The 9,618-nt window shown below is 41.4% G+C and overlaps 1 long non-coding RNA gene across 1 annotated transcript; it reads left to right on the forward strand.

Annotated features, from left to right (window-relative positions):
* Nucleotides 1-2,363: 2,363 nt before the first annotated feature.
* Nucleotides 2,364-8,094, forward strand: LOC121401371. The gene is made up of 3 exons (XR_005966183.1): nucleotides 2,364-2,940; nucleotides 7,355-7,556; nucleotides 7,898-8,094. It is a non-coding gene; the product is annotated as an uncharacterized LOC121401371 (long non-coding RNA).
* Nucleotides 8,095-9,618: the final 1,524 nt, after the last annotated feature.

Below are 9,618 nucleotides of genomic sequence, written 5' to 3' on the forward strand. Positions count from 1 at the left end.
AGGGAGTGTGACTGTGGGATAGCAGGTATAGTAGGTAGAGATGGTGCCTATAGTAATAGAGGATAATAGTCTCTGGGTAGGGAGTGTGACTGTGGGATAGCAGGTATCGTAGGGAGAGATGGTGCCTATAGTAACAGTGGATAATAGTCTCTGGGAAGGGAGTGTGACTGTAGGATAATAGGTATAGTAGGGAGATATGGTGCCTATAATAACAGTGGGTAATAGTCTCTGGGAAGGGAGTGTGACTGTAGGATAATAGGTATTGTAGGGAGAGATGGTGCCTATAGTAACAGTGGGATAATAGTCTCTGGGAAGGGAGTGTGACTGTGGGATAGCAGGTATAGTAGGGAGAGATGGTGCCTATAGTAACAGAGGATAATAGTCTCTGGGAAGGTAGTGTGACTGTGGGATAGCAGGTATAGTAGGGAGAGATGGTGTCTATAGTAACAGTGGATAATAGTCTCTGGGAAGGGAGTGTGACTGTGGGATAGCAGGTATAGTAGGTAGAGATGGTGCCTATAGTAATAGAGGATAATAGTCTCTGGGTAGGGAGTGTGACTGTGGGATAGCAGGTATCGTAGGGAGAGATGGTGCCTATAGTAACAGTGGATAATAGTCTCTGGGAAGGGAGTGTGACTGTAGGATAATAGGTATAGTAGGGAGAGATGGTGCCTATAATAACAGTGGGTAATAGTCTCTGGGAAGGGAGTGTGACTGTAGGATAATAGGTATTGTAGGGAGAGATGGTGCCTATAGTAACAGTGGATAATAGTCTCTGGGAAGGGAGTGTGACTGTGGGATAGCAGGTATAGTAGGTAAAGATGGTGCCTATAGTAACAGAGGATAATAGTCTCTGGGAAGGGAGTGTGACTGTGGGATAGCAGGTATAGTAGGGAGAGATGGTGTCTATAGAACAGTGGATAATAGTCTCTGGGAAGGGAGTGTGACTGTGGGATAGCAGGTATATTAGGGAGAGATGGTGCCTATAGTAACAGTGGGATAATAGTCTCTGGGAAGGGAGTGTGACTGTGGGATAGCAGGTATAGTAGGGAGAGATGGTGCCTATAGTAACAGAGGATAATAGTCTCTGGGAAGGTAGTGTGACTGTGGGATAGCAGGTATAGTAGGGAGAGATGGTGTCTATAGTAACAGTGGATAATAGTCTCTGGGAAGGGAGTGCGACTGTGGGATAGCAGCTATAGTAGGGAGAGATGGTGCCTACAATAACAGTGGATAATAGTCTCTGGGAAGGGAGTGTGACTGTGGGATAGCAGGTATAGTAGGGAGAGATGGTGTCTATAGTAAAAGTGGATAATAGTCTCTGGGAAGGGAGTGTGACTGTGGTGCCTATAGTAACAGTGGGATGATAGTCTCTGGGAAGGGAGTGTGACTGTGAGATAGCAGGTATAGTAGGGAGAGATTGTGCCTATAGTAACAGAGGATAATAGTCTCTGGGAAGGGAGTGTGACTGTAGGATAGCAGGTATAGTAGGGAGAGATGGTGCCTATAGTAACAGAGGATAATAGTCTCTGGGAAGGGAGTGTGACTGTGGGATAGCAGGTATAGTAGGGAGAGATGGTGCCTATAGTAACAGTGGATAATAGTCTCTGGGAAGGGAGTGTGACTGTGGGATAGCAGGTATAGTCGGGAGAGATGGTGCCTATAGTAACAGTGGATAATAGTCTCTGGGAAGGGAGTGTGACTGTGGGATAGCAGGTATAGTAGGGAGAGATGGTGCCTATAGTAACAATGGGATAATAGTCTCTGGGAAGGGAGTGTGACTGTGGGATAGCAGGTATAGTAGGGAGAGATGGTGCCTATAGTAACAGTGGATAATAGTCTCTGGGAAGGGAGTGTGACTGTGGGATAGCAGGTATAGTAGGGAGAGATGGTGCCTATAGTAACAATGGGATAATAGTCTCTGGGAAGGGAGTGTGACTGTGGGATAGCAGGTATAGTAGGGAGAGATGGTGCCTATAGTAACAGTGGATAATAGTCTCTGGGAAGGGAGTGTGACTGTGGGATAGCAGGTATAGTAGGGAGAGATGGTGCCTATAGTAACAGTGGATAATAGTCTCTGGGAAGGGAGTGTGACTGTGGGATAGCAGGTATAGTAGGGAGAGATGGTGCCTATAGTAACAGTGGATAATAGTCTCTGGGAAGGGAGTGTGACTGTGGGATAGCAGGTATAGTAGGGAGAGATGGTGCCTATAGTAACAGTGGATAATAGTCTCTGGGAATGAGAGAAGATGTGAGTAGTGTTGGAGTTAGTACTACAGTGGTGCATTGAGGAAAGCCTGGGGGGGGGGGTCACAAGGACATTGCACTTTAAGTTGTTAATGAACTACAACTCCCAGAATGCTCAGTCTTTGTCAGGACATTAATAAATAAAAGAAATGTATAATAAATCCTTTACATTCTCACTGTCCAACAGGGGGTGAAAGTCCCTATAAAATAAAAAGTGGCCAGACTATAAACTAATATACCATAAGAAAACATCCCTCTCATTCCCTGTCTCTCTCTGCCTCTCCCCAGAGCCTTCCCTATCTGTTCCTCCTCCTCTCTGGACTACCGGCCAGCTGAAGATTCCAGGGCAACTGTTCTATACACTGCTGCCTAGCAACGCTGGAATTCCCACATTGTGTTCCAAGCCTCACTTTGGCGCTGGTTGGTTGATATTGGTTGATATCAGTAAGCCCCGCCCATCGCCGAGGAGCAGGAGCTGCACGTGGAGCAGGTGAGGGGGAGGTGGCTGTAAAGTTGCAGATGGGAATATTGGGGACAAGAGAAGATATTGGAGGACACAGAAGGGATTTTCGGCTGCAGGAGAAGATTCTTTTTCGGGGTCTCAGCCAGAGAAGAACAAGTGACATTGGTATAAAACATCCCAACACTCTTAGTTCTCAGTTTGGAGCGGGACCTCTTGGAACTGCGTTATAGGTAATTGCCCTTTAAATTAACTCTTTGCTGTACACAGTGATCTTTTCATTTACATTTTCAGCACTTTTTGAATTAATTTTTATTTTTGTGCTGAAGCTGTCCAGTTTTATACAGCTACACCCACTTGTTACTCATAATGAATTAATAATTAATACACACTTATTTATTTACACACCTGCACACGCACATAACACGCAATTCTGCCGGTTGTACACGTATGCGCACTTACACTATTTGTTTTTCTTTTTTTTGTACTTATCGCATCGTCTCTTTTTTTTTTTTTGCATAGAAAGATATTTTATCGCCATTGTGAATAGCGTATTCGCTGCGCAATACCTTTTGTATATTATTTTGGGGATAATAGTGCAATTTTGGTGATTTTTGATGCATTTTTAACCATTTTGTTCTCTTGTTTCTGTCCGTAAAACCTTCGACCAAGCCGAAATATTCAAACTGGGATTTCTGATTTCACTAGGCGGGAAAAAAATGCATTTAATGTTTTTTTAATGTTTTTTTTGGATTTCCTTTTACTTTGTAAGATCTTTGTACTTGATCCCAACTAAGATATAATTAATCCTTATTGGAAGCAAAACCAACCTATTGGGTTTATTTGATGTTTAAATGATTTTCTAGTAGACCTAATGGATAAAGATCCAAATAACAGAAAGATCCATTATCCGGAAACCCCAGGTCCACAGCATTCTGGATAACAAGTCCCATAACTGTACAGTACTTGGTCCCAACTAAGATATAATTAATCCTTATTGGAGGCAAAACCAGCCTATTGGGTTTATTTAATGTTTATATGGTTTTCTAGTAGCTCCGAATTACGGGAAGGCCTTCTCCCATAGACTGCATTATAATGAAATAATCCAAATTTTTAAAATGATTCCCTTTTTCTGTGTAATAATAAAACAATAGGTTGTACTTGATCCCAACTAAGATAATTAATACTTATTGGAGGCCAATTGTCTAATTCAATGTTCTTAAGGTATGAAGATCCAAACTACAGAAAGGTCCGTTATCAGGATAATCCCAGGTCCCGAGCATTCTGGATAACAGGTCCCATTCACTAATTCAGTGGAACTTATTTCTGATCATTAGTTATAGCAATGGGTGCAAAAGTGCACCGGAACCAGCAATTATTGTCACTTTTTGTCCAATAAATATCTGAGACTGCCATTGATAAAACCCTTGTCCCTCCATGTAACTGATTGCCTCCCACTTAAGGGTTAACTCCGCAGATGAGCATCAATCTCAAGATTCACTTATCCCCTATTTATGACATATATATCCCCTATTTATGATGCATATATATCTATATATATAAATCCCCTATTTATGACAGATCCCGAGACTAATCCCCTTTATCCCCGCAGTCTATTTTCAAACACACAGGCAAAAGTCCAATTTTTTTCCTTCCAATCGTAAGCCCCCTTTGTATCCGGGATTTACAAAGAAAAAGCTATTTATTGAAAAATATTTTTTTTTTTTTTTTTTTTTTTTATATAAAAAAAACAGAAAAAGCTCATTTTGTGCTGATTAGTGCTTTGGTGTTGGATAAAATCTCATAGTGGTGTAATTAGCTTTATTCCAATCCCTCATTTTGATGATTAATGTCGTCTTTAGGGCCCCCTGCTGAGAATTCCAACTTACAATAACAGATACAGGAGTCGCAAAATCACTTGTGTCTTTGTAAAGGAGAAAGAAAGCTACGCAGTTTATTGCCGATAGCTGCAATAGTGCAAGCTACATTACGATATTTATTCCAGCAGCTGCCATATTAGCTTGCTGTGACATCACTTCCTGCCTGAGTCTCTCACTGCTCACTCATAGCTCTGGGCTCAGATTACAGGAGGAGGGAGAGAGGAGCAAACTGAGCATGCTCAAGCCCTAGCCCTGGAGGTTTAAGCTGAAAACAGGAAGTCTGATACAGAAGCCCATGAGTACACAATAGAAGGAAAGAAATGTGCTGTTTCTTTTAACAGAGGACTCAGAGCAGCATTACTTTGAGGGGTTACTGGTGAATTTATATAGACCTTTCTAATAAAGCTTACTTAATTTTAGCCTTTCCTTCTCCTTTAAAAGCAAGAAAAACTGATACTGATAAAGGGGCGTGAGTGCAATCAATAGGGCTGGAGCTGAACATACTTTTTGCCTATAGTTTAATCACAAAAACATTAGTTATTTCTTAATTTCCTTCTATTGGGGATCATTCGATTTCCAGTGAATATATAATCCCCCCACATGATGGACATCTGCTTACAGGGAGGGGTCTGTTTATACAGGGCACAGGCCAGAAGAGCAAAGTCCTTCCTGTGCTCCGACTTCCTTCATAAGTCCTGATTTTAATCTTAAATGGGTGGTTGCCCTGTAAGTTAACTTTAAGGATAATATAAGTGGTCAATACTAAGAAACGTTTCAATTGATCCTCATTATTTATCTCTTATAGTTTTATAAGAATTGTTTGCCTTTTTCTTTCAAATGGGGGGGGTCACTGACCCCATCTAAAAACAAATGCACAGTAAGGCTACAAATGTATTGTTATTGCTACTTTTTATTCCTCATCTTTCTGTTCAGGCCTCTCCTATTCATAATTCAGTCTTATCCAAATCAGTGCATGGTTGCTAGGGTAATTTGGACCATAGCAACCAGATGGCTGAAATTGCAAACTGGAGAGCTGCTGAATAAAAAGCTAAATAACTCAAAAACCACAAATAATAAAAAATAAAAACTAAGAATATCACTCTCTACATCATACTAAAAGTTAATGCAACTCAATGCATGGTTGCTAGGGTAATGTGGACCCTAGCAACCGGATTGCCGAAATTGCAAACTGTAGAGCTGCTAAACCCCTTAGTTGTCATTTTTTTATTATTTGTGGTTTTTGAGTTATTTAGCTTTTTATTCACCAGCTCTCTAGTTTGCAATTTCAGCCATCTTGTTGCTAGGGGCCAAATTACCCTAGCAACCAAAAATAGAGACTAGAATATGAATAGGAGAGTAAAAGAGTAGCAATAACAATAAATGTGTAGCTTTACAGAGCATTTGTTTTTTAGATGGGGTCAGTGACCCCAATTTGAAAGAGTCAGAAGAAAAAGACAAATAATTAGAAAAATATAAAAAATGAAGACCAATTAAAATGTTTCTTAGAACTGCCCATTCTATAACATACTAAAAGTTAACTCAAAAGTGAACCACCCCTTTAATATTCCTGAGACACGCTGCTAGTTCTTCGACATTCGTACATTCGTCTCGAGGGACGCCATTAATTAGCGTAAACCGCAATGATCACCCCATGCTGCTGCCAACTCAGCGGCGTTTCATCAAGTCTCGCTGCTCCCGCTATCTGTCACTTATCTGTAGTCTCACCGCTCTTTGTGACGCGCTCTGATTTCCAGGTGACACTGAGAGCAGCTGACAGTTGCACAGACCGAATGTCAGCGCATAAGGAAATACTTAGTATATCTCCATTTATTTGACTTAACCGAATTCAGCGGGGGGGTCCTAGTCGGGACCTTGTAATTGATGTAATAAAGTGAGAAAGGAGGGGACACTTCATTCCATTCCCTCACCCGTAACCATATACTTAGGTCCAGGGCCCTCACAGTCCTGATTGGTCGGTTAACATATGGCACTTGCCAGGGATCTTAGTTATTCCAGCTGCCATCTACTCTTTCTAGAGTCCTTCATCAGGCTCCCACAAAGCTGTTTTAGGTGGAAAATTCCCAATTCCCTGACCTGATTGGTGGGCTCGTGGGCAGGACCACCATCAAGGGGAGTTTACAGGATACTAAAGGCAGGGGCCAAGAGAAGTAAAAGTGGGATTGGCTGTTAAAAGTTTCAGCAGGGTGGGCAGAGTTAAGGTGGATCAGGGGTTTGTTTATCAGTGGGTCGTTATTTTTTTTTTTTTTAATTGGAGCCCCATTCTCCTCTTGTATAATAATAATAATTATTCTCCCCTGCTGGGAGGAGGCCCCCAATAATTTAGTATCCCAGGGGTTTCTGTCTGGATAAAGTTTCCAACCTTCGGAGGGTCGGACACTGTAATGAAGTAAATAAAGTCTCTGTATAAAGCCCAAACCATCAGTCCTGTATGGGGGGAATAAGTGTTAATTGCAATGTTTGTCCTCCCCCTTCAAACGCAAAGACTTGATATTGTCCCAGATAAGAGGCACTTTCCTTCCGATAAGTAGTTTTGTTGCTCTTCCATGGAGACGGCAGTTTTTAGGGGGGGGGGGTTTGTTTTAATGATCCCGATACTCCTCATATCTGGAATCCAATCATCTGCATCATTGGTCGCTGTCTCTTACCTTCTGCAAGGGCAAACAGAACCCTGCTACTCTCCTCTTTCCTTTATTAGCTATATGACGTTTAAAGGGGAAGTTAACAAAACTTTTTTTTTTCTTTGCAGAATGAAAGAAAATTGCTCCCTGCCAATGTATAACCTTGATGACGCTCCTGACCCAGTTGCCAAGGATCAAGTAGTCTGAGAGTCAGATTTGCTATTAAACTCCATGGATCGCGGTGACGCCAAACTCAATGGGCAGTTGGAAGCCTCATTCCCCCCGTGTTTCCGTCATGGCTAAAGTTACTGATCAACTCGCAGTTCAAGAGTAAGTTTTATGTTGTTTGAAAAGTGCATTTTAAAGCCTGAAACTGAATTGAGCCGATTTTGGGGAATAGGAGGCTTTGCAGCTTCTGAAAACGTTTTATTCTTTGCTGTCAGTCGTTTTGTCGTATTGAGTCATTGTCTGGCAGTTGATTGGCTGAGCCAGGGTCAGACTATTGGGGTACTGGGAAGTCCTGCCCCCTGTCAGGTCCCAATAGTTTAGGAATCTGTGATGGGGCTGACTACTAAACTATATTTATTAAAGGACTGGCAGGATAAGAATTGGTAATCATAGGGCCCCATACTACTAAGTTTACAGGGCCCTCATTTCCCCCTTTTCCACAGGGCCCCTGACAGCTGTACCCCCATTGGCTGCCTTGGGGAGAGCCTTTGGATTAGGCAATAACATCCAAAACAACTATATCATCTGACCTGTAGACTTAACATCAGGACGGAAACAGCCTCTAGGTGGCGCTGGTGCTTGTGATAAATTCTGCAAGTTTTTGAGTCCAAAGAGTTTATACAGGAAAGAACATTCCTTCTCTGTATATTAGTATTTATACATATGGGAGGAGGGAGGTGCCATATTGATTCCCTTAGACAGTACAGTATGAGGGTATAGCTTATTGTGTGTCCAGAACATTCCTTCTCTGTATATTTGTATTTATACATATGGGAGGAGGTGCCATATTGATTCCCTTAGACAGTACAGTATGAGGGTATAGCTTATTGTGTGCCCAGAACATTCCTTCTCTGTATATTTGTATTTATACATATGGGAGGAGGAGGTGCCATATTGATTCCCTTAGACAGTACAGTATGAGGGTATAGCTTATTGTGTGCCCAGAACATTCCTTCTCTGTATATTTGTATTTATACATATGGGAGGAGGAGGTGCCATATTGATTCCCTTAGACAGTACAGTATGAGGGTATAGCTTATTGTGTGCCCAGAACATTCCTTCTCTGTATATTTGTATTTATACATATGGGAGGAGGAGGTGCCATTTTGATTCCCTTAGACAGTACAGTATGAGGGTATAGCTTATTGTGTGCCCAGAACATTCCTTCTCTGTATATTTGTATTTATACATATGGGAGGAGGTGCCATATTGATTCCTTAGACAGTACAGTATGAGGGTATAGCTTATTGTGTGCCCAGAACATTCCTTCTCTGTATATTAGTATTTATACATATGGGAGGAGGAGGTGCCATATTGATTCCCTTAGACAGTACAGTATGAGGGTATAGCTTATTGTGTGCCCAGAACATTCCTTCTCTGTATATTTGTATTTATACATATGGGGGGAGGCTACATTAAACATACATGAAATGATGTGCCCAGGGTACAATACATTTCAATAACTGTGAGTAAATAATAAATAGGACAGTAAATAGGATTTACTTTGTTTCAAGCCTTTATACCCGCTCATTGCTTTTCTGCCCGATGCGCTGAGATTGCTTTTTTTTTTATCAGCTTCAATTTTCAGTGCAGTTAATTTGTATTTCAGACTCTGTACGTCGGCGCTATTTATTCTCTGAGAAAGAACAGTTACTTTTTCCTTCTGCTTATTGTTGTGCAGTCTCATTATTTCTCTAGTTATGGGGTCAGCACAAAGCAGAGAATCAATTCATCCCAGACTTCTGTTTGTGTTTGGATTAAAGGGGATATAAAAACACAAAAATATCTTGTCAGTCTAAGCAATTCTCCATGTTAGGTTCATTACCTATTCTCTGCAATTTTCATGTTATAGGTCAATGTTTCATGAGCCAGAACCACCAGTTCAGAGGATGTTAAAGGGCCAGACAGACACTTACAGATAATCTCAATGACAGTTGCAAGTAACTAGAAGCCCAGTGAGAATGAGGAATGAATGGATATTGGGAAGTTGTATCAGGAGTCAGAAGCAGCAGTGCAGAGAAAGGGACAGACACAATGACAGTTACACAGAACTTTAAACCCAGTGAGAATGAGGAATAAATGGATATTGGGAAGTTGTATCAGGAGTCAGAGGCAGCAGTGCAGAGAAAGGGACAGACACAATGACAGTTACACAGAACTATAA

Source organism: Xenopus laevis, chromosome 3L, assembly GCF_017654675.1.
Source record: "Xenopus laevis strain J_2021 chromosome 3L, Xenopus_laevis_v10.1, whole genome shotgun sequence".
NCBI lineage: Eukaryota > Metazoa > Chordata > Amphibia > Anura > Pipidae > Xenopus > Xenopus laevis.